The 17,757-nt window shown below is 39.4% G+C and overlaps 1 protein-coding gene and 1 long non-coding RNA gene across 4 annotated transcripts in view; one reads left to right on the top strand and one right to left on the bottom strand.

The window, feature by feature from the left end:
- Nucleotides 1–110, bottom strand: part of TCEAL1 (transcription elongation factor A like 1) — a 1,576-nt gene extending 1,466 nt beyond the window's left edge. For 2 of the 3 annotated variants that reach the window (XM_024747634.1, XM_024747632.1), the window contains exon 1: nucleotides 33–110. The gene's annotated coding sequence lies outside the window, so the exon portion shown is untranslated. Of the gene's footprint in view, nucleotides 1–3 lie in introns of all 3 variants that reach the window. The other variant, XM_024747633.1, reaches the window with a different exon arrangement.
- Nucleotides 1–17,757, top strand: part of LOC112401396 (uncharacterized) — a 27,560-nt gene that overhangs the window by 142 nt on the left and 9,661 nt on the right. The window lies entirely within an intron of this gene.

The following is a 17,757-nucleotide window of genomic DNA, read 5'->3' on the forward strand; positions in this document are numbered from 1 at the left end:
TACACCGATTTAAGAGGGCGGAGGGGACTTACTTCCTTCTGTTTTTCCCCTCGACCAAAGGGCAATAGGAAGATGGTGTCTGGACAGGGAAAAAGGACCACGACGAGAGGGACTTGGGCAGACACAGGCTCTGGTCACGTGATGGCCGCGCGTCACCGCCAAGCTCAAATCCCCAGTTACCACTTTGACCGGCGGCGGTGCTGCCGCAACCAGCCGATATTTCCTGACCCCCTAACACACCATACATCGTCGTCACTCACCTCTCTGTTTGTATTTGCCTTTTCCTGGTTACTAGAGGCGGTCAGCATCCAGCCTTGAGGGTTATTGCCTCTTCCTCTCTGCCTCTTCCCCTGATAACACCTCTCTCCCTCATTCTCCTGTCATCAGCTACCAAGGCCCATTATTTCCCCTACAGTTCAGATCCTGTACTGAAATTTGACTGTTTCTCCTTAATGAGTCACTATCATATGCCACCTCTTCCAGATTTAATCCACATCCATAACTCCATCATGTCCGTTTAGGCTCTATCAACATGGTTTTCATCTCTTGTCACTTTCATGGGAGATAAACTTTCACTTTTCCATGACTTAAGGATTTTTTCTTGAGTCTCCAGACCTAAATCACAAGTAGAAGCTCCAGCCTAAATTGGTAATCATTCAGTTCTAGAGCTCTAGAAAGAGTAAAGTTTGTGAAGTATCAATACATAAATCTAAAAAGACTGAGTACTTTGATTTTCATAAATCAAAATACACATTTGTGCATCTATTACAAATAGTTTGAAAACTTATTTACTATCTGAAATGGGAGCACTTTTGGTGGAGAGCATGGCATTATTATATATATATATGTATGTATGTATTTATATTACATATGTACCATATATATACTATTGAGTAATTATTATTTATAATAGAAGAAATAGATTTTGCTGGGGGGTCTAAATCTTTAACCAGCAACCTACTGGTGTTGCTGGTTGACGAAATTTATATCAATTCATTAAATGTGCAAATATTTAGGTCCTGGGACTGCTATACCCAAAAAGATAGATTCAGCACAGAGGACATTCATATTAAACTATGTAATAATTCTTTGGAGCACACACAAAGTAGCAGGATTAAAATCATGCTAACACAGTTGTTATTACAAGCATGTACTTTTGGATCTAATGGTGTTTTATGATCTTCGACTTCATGCCTGCATCTCACATCAGCCTGGATGCTACTTTATCATGCAGATGGCCTTTCTTCCAGAGAGCAGACTATACCTCTCCTTATAATTTACACTTTCAGGGTAGGTGACCATCAGATCTGTGAGGATCCTGGGCTGTCTAGTAAGTTTCCAAACAGAAATTCATACGTGGAGTTTCCCATTTTAAGAGCTTTTTGTCACTTTTCTCCAACATCTAGTTTACTTTGTGTTGAGATAGCAGCGAGACAGAGAGATATTGGTTCACCTTTATATATTTTCCATAACTGTTTTACCTTTCAATTTTTCAATGACATGTGTCTTTTTTTTTTTTTTTTTGACATGTGTCTTTTAAACCAAGTTTCACTCTACCTTCTTTATTCTTTTCACCAAGGGTTGGCTTCATCATTTGTATGGTTTCTTTCCGAGAGGAGCCCCATTTATTCATTCTTCATTTTTATCCTTTTTTTCCTCACATCCTGTGATGGAGGACTCACTACCTTAAGAGATACTCCAGTGAAATTTCAGACAGTTCTAATCATTCAGTGTTTTTTTCCCCCTTTGAGCTGAAATCTGCCTCCTTGTAGTTTATGCACATTGGTCCTGGTTCTGCCCTCTGGAGTGTTACAAAACAAGTGTAAAATAACAAAAGTGCCTTTTACCCTTGACAACCTGACACTGCCGAAGTTAATGTTCTTGTTCTTTCCCCTGCCCACCTGTGAGATACACTGGGCAATATACTTGACCTTTCTGTGACTCTACTTCCCATCTGCAAAATTGGAGACAAAATAGTACCTACCTCATAGGATTGGTAAGAAGAATAAATGAGTCAGTATGTGTAAAGGACCTGGAGTAGTGCTAGTAACAATAATAATAGTATGACTACTGATAATACTACTAATTATCATTCTTTTATTATTAACATTAATTGAGCCCGTGTGCCAGGCATTGCACTAAGTACTATCTCATATACTATCTCATTTAATCCTTCAACAGTTATGTTCTCACCAAGACTGTTTTTTTTAGGTTTAACCTCCCCAGTTGTTTCAGCTCCTTCTGACGTGATATATTTGTTCAAAGTCACTCACCATCCTACATGCTCCTGAATTTGTAAATGTCTGAAAATACTGGATATTCTTCCTGGTGTAGCATGGAGTGATCTTACCACACCCTTCATTCTAGAATAGCCACGATTCATCTACAGATGCATCCTAAGATCTTAGTAGATTTTGTGGATGCCATATAACACAGTTGAATCCACTTTAAGTTGCAGTCAACTGAGATCCCCAAACCCCTGTTAATGCACTTCTGTAAATCAGTTTACTTTTAACCCAAGTGCAGAAGCTTGTATTTTTCTGGGTTAAATGTTGTCAGTTAGATTCACTCCCTCATTCTTTGTATTCAGATTCTGTCATTCAGTACATTAGCTACAAAATATTAATTTACATCACACCATTAGTACTAAATGGGATGATAAATTCAGCAAGCTCAGGAAAGATCTAGAGGAGATCTTCAGCAAAGAGCTCTGACTCCAAATGAAAAAATTCCTTTTCCCTTTGGGTGTGACAGCCAGGAGTACGCTCTGCCAGGCCAGCTCCCCTCCTTTCCTTTCTCAGGGTGGAATTACCTTCTGCTGCTGCTGATAGAAGACATAGTTGCCTCTGAAAGCTCCCAAACCAGTATAAATTAACCCTTGATGAGCACTTGGTAAACATGGGGGTCAGACAAGGGAGGTATGAGGAACTAGAACCTGAAAGAAGGAATGACGACAATATCTTCTTATTGGCTCTAAGTCTCTGCCTGACAATAGCTGATTTGAGATTCCCTTGAGAGAAAGGGCTCTCAAGAGATCATAAGGTGAAGGGGGTTCTGCCACGGTGACAACCATTTGGTACAAAGGGAATGTCAGGGAACAGGAGCCGAAGGTCCCAGAAGGCAGGCAGGGCAGCCATACAGGAAAAGGGGAAGGCAGTCAGCCCTGGCAGCTGCTGCCATGACAACAGTCTTCAGGGGTGTGGCCTTTCTCTGGGGGATCTGAGGAAGCCCAGGGTGGGTTTCTGGTTCAGGGATTCCTGCTCCCTGGTGAGGCTGTACTTCTGTGGCAGATACAGAGTCCCCCTGCCCTCTGAGCGCCTCTCCAGCACCGCCCCCCAGACCCCATGGAGGTCTGGTTTCCCTTTGCAGGGCCCGTCTGTCTGGACTTGGAGTTGCGGAGTTCTGCCCTCTCCAGCCCAGAGGTTGCCCCTGCTGCTACTGCCTCTGCATTCTTTCCTAATGACACCCATGGCAGTACTTTGGTCTCAAGACTTGCTGCCTGGGACTGCAGCAGGCTCTGTCCAGCCTGGCCTCTCAGGCTCACCTCCCCCAACCCCACCCTGGGGGAAATAGCCAAGTGGGAAATGCAATGACAAGAGCCCCTCTTTTCTGCTTCTGGCCTCATCCTAACTGAGCCTAGACAGACAGACAGACAGACACACACACACATACAGACACACACACAAATACACACACACCCTGCATATGCCCAGAGAAACAAGCAAGGGACTCTGAACAAAGGTGGGGTGGCAACTCAGGCTTCTGGGAAGCACTCAGGGACAGGGAAGGCTGGTCCAGACCTGGGCTGAAGGGAGGCAGTACCTGGCTCTGGGCTGGGCAGGACTCAGGCTGTCACTGGCTGGAGGGCTCTGGAGGCTGGGAGCCTTCTACCCCTCTCCATGCCTCTCTTTGTGTCCTCCTCCTTCTCCCTAAAAGGTGGGGTCAGGGGCTGTGGTGAACGAGGTCCCTTGCAGCTCTAGGATGCTCTGACTCCACACTGCCCACCGCGGTGAGGTGACAAGGGGCTTCTCTTAGGAACACCATTTGGCCTGAGTGGGGGCCTCTCCAGACTGGCTGCTGCTGCCTTTCCCAGAATCCAGATGAGTTCAGAGCACAGAACTCTTCCCTCCTGGGTCCCAGCATACTCAGAGCCTTACTCACTCTTGGCCTCAGGGACTCTCAAAAGGGTCCAAAACAACACTAGTCTGAAGTCTGGGTGACAGAGGTAGGGACAGAGGCAGGGTAGGCTACATAATTTGCGGGGCCCAGTGTAAAATGACAATGCAAAGCCCTTTGTTCAAAAAGCAAGGAAAAAAGTGCTATTAAAGGTACTAACATATAAAGCTTTTCTTTTTTCTGTGTTCTCCCTTTTGACTTTTTTTTAGTAGACTTCATTTTTTAGAACAGTTTTTTATTTACAAAGAAACTGAGAAGGTATTATAGAGGATTCCCATATACTCCGTACCCCGGAGCATCTTATTAGTATGCTACATTTGTTGTAGTTAATGAACCAGCATTGACACATTGTCATTAACTAAAGTCTACTTTATTCAAATTTCCTTTTTTTTACGTAATGCCCTTTTTCTACTCCTGGATCCTATCCAGAATACCACATATTATTAGTTGTCATTTCTCCTTAGGCTCTTCTTGGCTGTGACAGTTTCTCAGACTTTTACTGATTTTGATGATCTTTATAATTATGAGTACTAGGCAGGTATTTGTAGAGTGCCTGTCCACTGAGATTTGTCTGGTGTTTTTCTCTTTGTTAAACTGGGGTTATGGGTGTGGGGGAGGAAGATCACAGGATAAAGTGCAATTTCATCACATCATATCACAGCTGCATGCTATCAATGTGATTTATGACCACTGATGTTGACCTTGACATGGTGCTTTCTATTTATTATTTAATGTTGTTCTAAGTAAAGGACAGTTGAAAATTTTAACTATTAGCATAAATGATATTGTCCGTCTTTATATTGTACAATGTCAGTTTTAAATGCAAATATAAGAGCATTTGACTCATGTGCAGAAGCACCAAAGTTGCAAAATTCATATTTTGTATATGTATTCACTTCTTACCGGAACAGTGGAATGCTGCACAAAACTGACTCAACTGTTTTTATTTTACTTCTTGGTACGTGCACACATGCACATTCTGCACACATAGAATGGAACTGGAACTGTCTTTCTTCTTTGTCATCATTTTCAACAGTAAGTGGTTGGCAAATTCAAGGAAGTAATACATGTCAATAAGGATATGATTGGGTTTCTTGGTCATTTGGGGTTCTTGGAATGTGACTATGTGTTGGAAGTAAGTTTTTTTTTAATATTTATTTTTGATGTGTCGGGTCTCAGTTGCGGCGCGCAGGATCTTCGTTGCAGCGCACGGGCTTCTCTCTAGTTGTGGCATGCGGGCTCAGTTGTTGTGGCGTGCAGGCTCCAGAGCATGTGGGCTCTGTAGCTGTGGCATGTGGGTTCTCCACTTGTGTCCTGCGTGCTCAGTAGTTGTGGTGCACAGGCTTAGTTGCCCTGTGGCATGTGGGATCTTAGTTCCCCAACCAGGGATTGAATTTGTGTCCCCTTCATTGGAAGGCAGATTCTCAACCACTGGACCGCCAGGGAAGTCCCTGGAAGTAAGTTCTGAGTGGAACCAAAAAGGTGGCCTCTCTTGGCTATCAGCAATCATAGAAGTAAGGACATTGCCATTTTCTTGCTTTGAGTCTTGCTAAGCACCCATTCATCAAGGGTCCACTTGAATTTGGTGCTCATGGGGCACGGGAAATGCAACATGCAAACCGGACAGCAAAAATGGCAGGCACACATACTGTGTATCTTCACTCCCATCCTTTTGCCAATGCTGTGCTGTCTTGGTTACTACAGCTTTATAGGAAGGCTCAAAGTCAGTTATTGTCAGTCCTCTGATACTCTTTTTAAAGATTATTTTGACTGCTACAGATTCTGTACATTTCCTTACAGATTTTAGGATCAGCCTGTAGATTTTCACACACAAATAAAAGCCAGCTGGGATCTTAATTGGAATTATACTGAGTATTCAGATCTGGGGAGAATTGCCACTTTGACAGTATTGAGTCCTCTGATACATGAACATGGTATACTTTGTCATTTTTCAGGTCTTCCATGATTACTCACAGCAAAATACTGTTAGTTTTCAGTGTATAAAAGTCTTCAGGTATTTCCTATAATTTACCCCTATTTACTTCACTCATTTTGATGCCATTGCAAATGGCATTTAAAATTTTCATTTTCTAATTGTTTATTTCCAGTATATAAGATATATACTTGATTTTTGGTTTTTGTGTTTTTTTGTTGTTGTTGTTTTTTAACATCTTTCTTGGAGTATAATTGCTTTACAATGGTGTGTTAGTTTCTGCTTTATAACAAAGTGAATCAGCTATACATATATAGCTGATTACATATATCCCCATATCTCTTCCCTCTTGCATCTCCCTCCCTCCCAGCTCCCTATCCCACCCCTCTAAGTGGTCACAAAGCACCCAGCTGATCTCCCTGTGCTATGCAGCTGCTTCCCACTAGCTATTGATTTTACATTTGGTAGTCCATGCCACTCTCTCACTTTTTCCCAGATTACCCTTCCCCCTCCCCGTGTCCTCAAGTCCATTCTCTATGTTTGCATCTTTATTCCTGTCCTGCCCCTAGGTTCTTCAGAACCTTTTTTTTACTATTTTTAGTTTTTTAAGGAACCTCCATAATGTTCTCCATAGTGGCTGTATCACATACTTGATTTTTTAAATAAATTTATTTATTTTATTTATTTTATTTTTGGCTGCATTGTGTCTTCACAGCTGCACACGGGCTTTCTCTAGTTGCGGCGAGCAGGGGCTACTCTTCGTTACGGCGAGTAGGGGCTACTCTTCGTTGCGGCGAGTAGGGGCTACTTTTCGTTGTGGTGCGCAGGTTTCTCACTGCGGTGGCCTCTCCTGTTGTGGAGCACAGGCTTCAGGCACGCGGGCCTCAGTAGTTGTGGCACGTGGACTCAGCATTTGTGGCTCGCGGGCTCCAGAGCGCAGCCCCCAGCAGCCGTGGCGCACGGGCTCAGCCGCTCCGTGGCATGTGGGATCCCCCTGGACCAGGGCCCGAACCCGTGTCCCCCGCACTGGCCCGTGGACTCCCAACCACTGCACCACTAGGGAAGCCCCCATATACTTGATTTTTGTATAGTGACATTTTATCCTGAGATCATGCTAAATTCACTTATCAGTTCTAATAACTTTGTATAGATTCTTAGGGCATTCTATGTACATGCTTGTAATATTCCTGCAAATAAAGATAGTTTTACTTCTTTTCCCATCTGCACACTTTTTTTCCCCTTGCCTTACTGCACTAATTAAGATTTCCAGTACATTGTTGGATAGCAGTGGTGACATCCTTGAATTGTTCCTTTCATAGGAGGAAAGTGTTCAGTCTTTCACTATTAAGTATGATGTCAGCTGTAGTTTTTTCATAGGTGCCTTATTTCAGGCTGAGGAACTTCCTTTCTATTCATAATTTCCTAAGAAATTTTATCATAAGTAGGTATTGTCTTTTATCAAATGCCTTTTATGTATCTATTAAAATGGTTATAATTTTTCTCCTTTATCATGTTAGTATGAATTACATTGACTTTTTTAAAACATTTTTATTGGAGTATAATTTGCTTTACAATTGTGTGTTAGTTTCTGCTTTATAACAAAGTGAATCAGTTATACATATACATATGTTGCCATATCTCTTCCCTCTTGCGTCTCCCTCCCTCCCACCCCTCTAGGTGGTCACAAGCCACCTAGCTGATCTCCCTGTGCTATGTGGCTGCTTCCCACTAGCTATCTATTACATTGACTTTTGAGTGCTCAACCAACTTTTCATTCCTAGGATAAACCTCACTTGGTCATGATATATTTATTATACTTCTTACATGTAGATGGATTCAATTTCCCAAAATTTTTAAGAGAATTTTTGCTTTTATGTTCATGAAGTATATTGGTCTTAGATTTCTTGTAATGTTTTTGTTTAGTATCAGAGTAATTCTGGCCTCATTATATAAGAGGAGACCTGTTCCTCTACTTTCTGAAAGAGTCTATTTAAAATTGGTATTATTTCATCCTTGAATGTTCGATAGAATTTACTAGTGAAGACATCTGGGCCTGGGGTTTTCCTGGAAGGTTTTTAATAACAAATTAATTTTCTTTTATAGATAACAGACAGTGTCATGCTGGAGCTGGCTTGTACCAGCTAATGAGAGCTGATTGTTTTCATCTCTTAACAAATCTTCATTCAGTGATGTCGCTTCGATAGCTTGAAATTGGCCATGGTTTACACCATGGAAGTTAGATATGCTTACGAATTAGGGTCCTTATTTTCTTCTAGAGACATGATGGTTAAAAACCATTCTTCTGTTCAGGTTTTCAATTTATTTTTTGAGTGAGTTTGGCAATTTGTATCTTTCAGAGAATTTGACAATTTTATCTATGTTACTGAGTTTATTGATATAACGTTACTCATAATATTCCCATTACTATCCTTTAAATGTTTGGAGTATCTATAATGATGGCTTCTTTCATTCTCTTTTTAAACAGTTTTATTGAGATATTGTTCACATATCATACAGTTTACCCATTGAAAGTGTACATTTCAGTGATTCATAGTATATCCTCAAATATGTGCAACCATCACCACAGTCAATATTAGAACTTTTTCATCATCTCAGAACAAAAGCCCATACCCTTTAGCTATCACTCATCATCCCCCCTCATTCTCCCCAACCCAGGGAAACCACTCTTCTACTTCCTGTTTCTATGGATTTGCCTATTGTAGACTTTTCATATAAATAGAATCATGTAATATGTGTCTTTTGTGATTGACTTCTTTCACTCAGCAAAATGTTTTCAAGGTCCATAAATGTTGTAACATGTATCAGTACTTTATTTTTTTATAGCCAAATAATATTCCATCATCTAGATATACCATATTTTAAAATCCATTCATCAGTTAATGGACATTTAGATTGTTTCACCTTTTAGCTATTATGAATAATTCTGCTATAAACATTCATATTCAAGTTTTTGTGTGGACATATGTTTTTGTTTCTCTTGGGTATATAACCAGGCGTGGAATTACTATGTCCTATGGTAGCTCTATTTCGAATATTTAGTGTGATCCTGTCAATTTCTACAGAGATGTTCAAATGGATTCTGATAGGGATTGCATTTAATCTGTAGATCAGTTTGGGATTATTGCCATTTTAACAATATTAAGTCTTCTGATCCATGGACATAAGCTGTTTTTCCTTTTTTAGATCTTTAATTTCTTTCAACAACATTCTTAATTTTTTAATGTACAATTCTTACACTTCTTTTGTTAAATTGATCACCAAGTATTTTATTTTGTTGATGCTATTGTAAATGGAATTTCTTTCTTAATTTCATTTTTTGGATTGTTCATTGCAAGTATATAGAAATACAATTGATTTTTGTATATTGAAATTTTATCCTGCCACCTTGCTGGACACATGTATTAGTTGTAATAGTTTTTTAGTGGATCCTTCAGGATTTTCCATATAAAATCATGTCATCTGTGAATAAACATAATTTTACTTCTATCCTTTCCAATCTGGATGCCTTTTCTTTTTTTTTCTTGCCTAACTGCCGTGGCTAGAACCTCTAGCACAATGATGAATAGAAATGGAAAGAGCAAACATCCTTGTATTGTTCCTAATCTTAAGGGGAAAACATCCAGTCTTTCACCATTAAGTATGTTAGCTGTGCATTTTTCCTAGATGTCATTTGCCAGGTTGAGGAAGTTGTCTTCTATTTATAGTGTGTTGTGTGTTTTTATCATGAAAAGGTGTTCGATTTTTTAAAATGCTTTTTCTGCACCTTTTCAGATTGTCATGTGGTTTTTGTGTTTTATTCTATTGATATGGTGTTTTACATTGATTGAATTTTGGATGTTAAACCCACCTCACACTCCTGGAATAAATCCCACTTGCTCCTGGTGTATAATTCTTTTTATATGTTGCTGGATTCAGTTTTTAGTATTTTTGTGATGGGTTTTTGCATCCATATTTATACAAGATATTAATCTGTAGTTTTCTTTTCATATGATGTCTTTGTATGGTTTTGGTAACAGGATAATACTGACCTTATAGGATGAGTGAGGAAGTATTCTCTCCTCTTGTATTTTTTAGAAAAATTTGTGAAGAAGTAGTATTAATTCTTCTTTATATGTTTGGCAGAATTCACCAGTGAAGCCATCTGCACCTGGACTTTTCCTTCTTGGTAGCTTTTTGTTTACTAATTAATTCTCTTATTATAGGTATGTTCATATTTGCCATTTTGTCTGGAGTCAGTTTTGGTAGTTTGTGTCTTTCTAGGAATTTGTTCATTTCATCTAAGTTATCTAATGTATTGGCATACAATTATTCTTAGTATTCCTTCATAATTCTTTTATTTCTGTGAAGTCAGTTGTAATGTCCTCTGTTTCATTTCTGGCTCTAGTAGTTTAAGTTTTCTTTCTTTTCAGTCTATAGGTTTGTCAATTTTATTGATATTTACAGAGAATCAGCTTTTAGCTTTATTTTCTCTGTTGTTTTTCTATTCTTTGTTTCATTAGCTTCTGTCTAGTCTTTATTACTTCCTTCCTTCTGTTTGCTTTAGGTTTAGTTTGCTCTGTTTTCTGAGGTCTTATGTTAAAAGGTTAGGTTATTGATTTGAGATCTTTCTTCTTTATTAATATAGGTATTTACAGCAATACATGTCCTTCTAAGCCTTGCTTTAGCTGCCTCTCATAAGTTTTTGTACGTTGTATCTTCAATTTCATTCATCTCAATATAGTTTAATTTCCCTTTTGATTTCTTCTTTGATCTATTGGTTATTTAGGAGCATGTTGTTTAATTTCCATGTATTTGTGATTTTCCCAAATTTCTTTCTGTTTTTGTTCTCTACTTTCATTCCATATTATCGGAAAACATAATATTATTTCTAATCTTTCAAATTTATCATGGTTTGTTTAATTACCTAGCATATGGTCTATCCTGGAGAATGTTCCATGTGTACTTGAGAATAATCCTGTTATTATTGGGTGGAGTATTCTATAGATGTCTATTAGGTCTAGTTGGTTTATAGTGTTGTTCAAGTCTTCTATTTTCTTTTATTCTTTCTTTTTTTGCGGTACGTGGGCCTCTCACTGTTGTGGCCTCTCCTGTTGCAGAGCACAGGCTCCAGACGCGCAGACTCAGCAGCCATGGCTCACGGGCCTAGCCGCTTCGCGGCATGTGGGATCTTCCCAGACCAGGGTACGAACCCGTGTCCCCTGCATCGGCAGGCAGACTGTCAACCACTGTGCCACCAGGGAAGCCCCAAGTCTTCTATTTTCTTGTTGATCTTCTGCTTAGTTGTTCTATCCATTATTAAATATTGAAAATCTCCAACTATTGTTGTTGAATTGTCTACTTTTCCCTTTATTTTTGTCAATTTTTCTTCATGTATTTTGATGCTTTCTTAGTAGGTGCATATATGTTTATAACTGTTATATCTTCCTGATAGATTGACCCTTTTATCATTATAAAATGTCTACCTTTGTCTTTACTAACATTTTTGTTTTAAAGTCTATTTTGTCTGATATTACTATAGCCACTTCAACTTTCTTGTGGTTGCTGTTTGTATATCTTTTTTATCCTCTTACTTTAAATATATTTGTATCTTTGAATTTGAAGTGTGTCTCTTGTAGATAGCATGTTACTAGACTTTACAACTCTGCCTTTTATTGGATAGTTTAATCTATTCACACTTTCTGTTAATACTGATACAGTTGGATTTACTTCTGCCATTTTACTTTTTGTTTTCTATGTCTCATATATTTTTTGTTCCTCTATTCTTTTGCATTAAATGAATATTTTCTAATGTTGCATTCTAATTTCATTAATGTTTTTGCTATATTTTTAGTTACCATATACATATTAACTTACCAGAGTCAGCTTCAGATTTATAACTAACTTAATTCTAATGAGATACAGAAAAATTACTCCTGTGTAACTCTATTCCTTTTCCCCCTTTCTGTGATCTTATTGTTATAGTGGGTTGGCCAAAAAGTTTGTTTGGGTTTTTCCATAAGATGATACACTGTTATAATTATTACTTTATGTAACTTTGGAGGGAAGAAAGGAAAGCTAGTATATGTTCATAGCTTTTGTTATATTAACCTTCTAATGTATCATTTTGTTCCCAGTGAATTTAAGGTTCTTAAAAAAGAAAGTAAAGTGAGAGTTTATTTAAGCAAGGATAGGCCCTCAGAGGGAGAGTGGGCAGACAGGTGAGGAGCTGCTGCCCTGGATTTCTTTGGCAAGCCAGTTATGAGGGGCATACAAATGAAGGGGTGGAATATTCACTGGAGAAGGAGGAGTTTGGAGGTTGTATTCCCTGATTTTTCATCCCAGCTCCATCTTCCCGAGGGGAGGAGGGATTATTGTACTTATTTAGCTTAGATCAGGAGCGTCATGGCGTCGGTGCATGATAGGTACTTCTTAACTGTAAGGCTAATTTTATTGTAATGAGAGCATAATGAGCAACGGGTTACATTCTGATGTAGGAGATTCCCTTCTTTCCTCACCTTTCTTTGTCTGCTACCCGGACACTTATCACCTGAAATGTGTGGTTTCCTGTCAGTCTGGAGGTTCCTGGTTTCCTTTGTCTGCCTGTGGACCCCCACTGTTTACAAGGTGCTTGATTTCCTGCCACCTGGCCCCTGCCCCCATTTCTCTGCTCATACCTAGCTACTTGCCTGCTGTAATAATTTCTGGATCTCTTCACTTGGCTCCTCTGGATTCGAATTACCATTGGGAGTCATTTCCTTAACCAATACAGCACTTAATAGTGTCGCACATTTCTCTGAGGCTCTGTACATTTTTCTTCAGCCTTCTTTCTCTCTGTTGTTCAGATTGATTAATAGCTATCAGTTTATTTTCAAGTTCACTAATTAGTCTGCCAGTTTAAATCCACTGTTGAATTTCTCATTTCAGTCACTGTACTTTTCAATTCCTGAATTTCCATTTGTTCTTTTTTTTTTTTTTTTCATTATGCGGGCCTCTCACTGTTGTGGCCTCTCCCATTGTGGAGCACAGGCTCCGGACGTGCAGGCTCAGTGGCCATGGCTCACGGGCCCAGCCGCTCCGCAGCATGCGGGATCTTCCCGGACCGGGGCACGAACCCGTGTCCCCTGCATCGGCAGGTGGACTCTCAACCACTGCGCCACCAGGGAAGCCCTCCATTTGTTCTTTTTTTAAAAAATAATTTCTCTTTATTGGTTTCACATGTCATCATATCTTCCTTTACCTCTTTAATCATGGTTCCTTTTAGTTCTGTGATTACATGTATAGCAGCTACTTTGAAGTCTTTGTTAAATCTGACATCTGTTCATTCTCATAGGCAATTTCTGTTGCCTGCTTTTACTCTGATATATGTCATACTTTCCTGTTTCTTTGCATGTCTCATAATTTTTTGTTGGAAACTGGACATTTTAGGTAATATATTGTAGCAACTCCCCCTCCCCATCTGGGGCTTGTTATTGTTATTTTCATGTTTATTTGTTTAGTGACTAGCTAGATAATTTTAGAGAATTTAGATTATTTTTGATGATCCAGCTGGTTTCTAAATAAATAATGCCTGGGCCCACATGCATGAGGTGTGAAACCTCTTGTGTTACTCCTCAGTGGGCACAGCTTTAGGTATGCCCACAGTCACCTTGGGATGACAGTGGTTTTGACAGGGCTCTCTACGTCCCTGACCATACACAGCTGTAAAACGCCACTAATTGCCTGCTGACTGCTCTCTTGTTTTCAACAAGGCCCTGAGGCATAAATTGTTCTGCAGACTGAGATTAATTCTGCCCCCAGGTCTCCTGCTAGCTCTCTCTTTCCCGGTTTCTCTCTGTTAAATGAGCTGACCTACAATTTAGTCTGTACCTCCAATGAATCTACCAATGTCCTCTCAATTGCTTTTCACCACGTGTGGTGTTGTCTGACACCATTTCTGTTACCAAAGGCAGTGTGTTTTTCAACACCAACCAATTTTCTGATTCTTCAACTGGGTGTCCAGCAATTCAATTCAATTCTGACACTAACTCATCACAGGTTAAAGGCTCAGTCCTACAAGAATATCCCCACTTCATACACCAGCCACAAATGGGGCGCCCTGGCTACCTACACTTCTGCCTAGCTGACTACAAATTTGGGGGTTCCCGTGACCTCCTCCTCAGTTTCAATAATTTACCGGAACAACTCACAAAACTCAGGAGAATGCTTTAGTTACTAGTATTGGTTTATTTTAAATAATACAACTCAGGAACAGCTAAATGGAAGAGAGGCATAGGGCAAGGTATTGGGGGGAAGTAGAAATGCAGGGTTTCCTTGTCCTCTTTAGGCACACCACTTTCCCAGCACATTCATGTGTTCTCCAACCCAGAAGCTCCCCAAACCCTGTCATTTAGGGTGGTTTATGGATGTTTTATTACATAGGAATGATTGATTAAATCATTGACCAACTGTGATTGAACTCAATCTCCAGCCCTTCTTCCCTCTCCAGAGGTCAGGGAAGAGGGGCAGGGTGTTAGGACTGAACGTTTTAGCTGTTGATTGAAAAACAATGCACAACCTAAAAGCTGAGAATTGTGTTTTATTCAGTGGCCTTACGGAGGTCTATAGCCCGGGATACAGCCTCTCAGATCGCTCTGAGGAACTGTTCCAAAGAGATAAGGGAGGAGGCAGGATATCTAGGAGTTTTTGCTGAAAAAAACCAAAAATAAACCCATGTACTCCAGCGTCAAAAAGTTATTGCTAATCACAAAAACAGACATCTCAAGTTAATGATTTTAGTGCTTTTCTATATATGGGAAGATGCAAGAGTCTTGGCTCATTGAAATTTTTCCTTTGATATGAATCTTAACTACCTAGGGCCAATGTCCTGTTTTTCTTCATCCTGAATTCCCCTCAGGGTGCACTGTTGGGGGTGGCTGCAGTGGCTGATGGCTTGATAGTGGGCAACATCTTGTTTACCAGAATGGCAAGAAATTTGTTTTCTGTCCACACACCCCTCTAATAATTTATTTGGTCTTTGTGGTGGCCAGCCCCCATCCTGAAACTATTTGGGGCCCCACCATGAGTCACCTAATTAGTATAAACTCAGATGTAATTAAAAGGGGCTCATTATGAATAAAAAAAGACACTCCTATAAGTTAGGGAATCCCAAGAGTTTTAGGAGCTCTATGCCAGGAACTGGAGACAAAGACCCAATGTATATTTTTATTATACCACACAATACAACCTCCACTGTTTTCAGGAGCTCCTTTAGGCTTGATCTTCTTCACACTGTTAAACGAAGTCATTTCCTTTGGGATGAGATTTAGAGCTCTCTGTTTTACAGTCTGCTTCTCCCTCCAGGTAAAATATCTGAGCCATGCCTCTGGAGTTTGCAGTATTTATTTTATATTATTGTAACAGGGAAGAACAAAATCTGACGCCATGTTGGATCTGTTTCTTTTACTTTGACCTTAGCTTTCCATTGCTTTTGTTCTGTCTATAGCTATAGGCATACATGATGGCCTGCCTCGGGGAACCCTGCCCCTCTGCCTGAATGTTAAACTAAAGTACCTTTGTTCAGCTTACAGGGAAACAGCCTAACCCTGCCCACCTGTGAATGGCTGCAGAAAAGAACAAACTAACACATCCCCTCCCTGAGACTGGCCAAAACCAGGAAATATTTTGCAAGACTTATGGCCTTTTTACTTTACTTCCTCACCTCCTCCCCATCTCTGTTCTATAAAAGAAACTAGCATCCAAACCCCGATAAGGACACCAGTCCACCGTCTTCTTGGATACCTAGCTTTCCAAATAAAGTCATATTCGTTGCCTCAACACCTAGTCTCCCGATTTATTGGCCTGTCATGTGGCGAGCAAACCGAGCTTGGACTCAGTAACATTATCACATGGTATCTTCAAATAATATTATATGACTTTGTGGATAATGGAAGAACTTTACACCTGTGTATCCCCCTTCTGATCCTTTTTTCTATTGTTGTCTTACATTTTACTTCTACATGTGTTATAAACCCACAGTGCATTACTATATTTATTATATAATAATTTCTCTTCAACAGTGTTATTGAGTTATAATTTATATTCCATAAAATTCACCCATGTACAGTGTACAAATCAATGGTTTTTAGTATATCCATAGGGTTGGGCAACCATCACACAATCTAATTTTAGAACATTTTTCATAATCCCGAAAAGAAACCTGGTATCCATTACCAATCATACCCACCCTGCTGCCAGCCCCAAGCAACCACTAATCAAATTTCTGTCTCTATAGCTTTCCTGATATGACAATATCTTATAAATTAAGTAATAAAATATGGAGTCTTTTGTGACTTCTTTCACTTAGCATATTGCTTTCAAGGTTCATCCATGTTCTAGCATATATCAGTACTTCTTCCTTTTTATTGCCAAATATATTCTATTATGTGATATACCACATATTATTTATTTGGTTGATAGATATTTGGGGTTTTCTTCCACTTCTTTATTGGCTATTATAAACAATGCTGCTATGACATTTTCCCTCAGGTATATACCAAGGAATGGAATTGCTGGGTCATATGAGAAGTCTATGTTTAACATTTTGAAGTACTGCCAATCTATTTTCCAAGTTGGGTTCAACATTTTAGATTCCCACCAGTAATGTTTGAGGGCTCCAGTTTCTCATTATCCTCACCAAAACGTGTTATTTTCCATCCTTTTCATTTTAACCATCATACTGTATATGAAAAGTTTTCTCCTTTTGGTTCTGATTTGCATTTCCCCAACAACTAATGATGTTGAGCTTCTTTTCATGTGTCTATTGGTTATCTATATGTCTTTCATAAATACCTATTTAAATCATTTGCCCATTTTTTTTTTTGTTTTTTGTTTTTTTTTTGTTTTTTTTTTTTTTTTTTTTTTTAGGAAGCCCCATTTGCCCATTTTTAATTGGGCTATTTGTCTTTTTATAGTTGAATTTCCAGAGTTGTTTATATATTCTGGAAATTAGTTCCTTATTGAATAAACGATTCACAAGTATTTTTTCCCACTCTGTGGGTTGTCTTTTCACTTTCTTTTCTTTCTTTCTTTCTTTCTTTATTTTGGCTGTGTTGGGTCTTCATTGCTGCGTGCGGGCTTTCTCTAGTTGCAGCAAGTGGGGGCTACTCTTCATTGCAGTGTGCGGGCTTCTCATTGCGGTGGCTTCTCTTGTTGTGGAGCACAGGTTCTAGGCACGTGGGCTTCAGTAGTTGCAGCACACAGGCTCAGTAGTTGTGGCGCACAGGCTTAGTTGCTCTGCGGCATGTGGGATCTTCCTGGACAAGGAATTGAACCCATGTCTCCTGCACTGGCAGGCAGATTCCTAACCACTGTGCCACCAGTGGTATCATTTGATGCACAAAATTTTTTATTTTGATAACTTCTAATATATCTTACCTTTTGTCACACATGCTTTTGTTGTCATATCTAAGAAAACATTGTGAAACCTAAGGTCAGGAAGATTTACTCCTATGTTTTCTTTTAAGAGTTTTTATAATTTTAGCTCTTGCATTAATACTTATAATCCATGTTGAGCTAATTTTGGTGTATGGTATGATGTAGTGGTCTAAATGAAATCTTTGGCATCTGGATATCCAATTGTTCTGGCACTATTTGTTTTAAAACAACTCTTT

The sequence above is a fragment of the Neophocaena asiaeorientalis genome, unplaced genomic scaffold (assembly GCF_003031525.2).
Source record: "Neophocaena asiaeorientalis asiaeorientalis breed wild unplaced genomic scaffold, Neophocaena_asiaeorientalis_V1.1 scaffold917, whole genome shotgun sequence".
Taxonomy (NCBI): domain Eukaryota; kingdom Metazoa; phylum Chordata; class Mammalia; order Artiodactyla; family Phocoenidae; genus Neophocaena; species Neophocaena asiaeorientalis.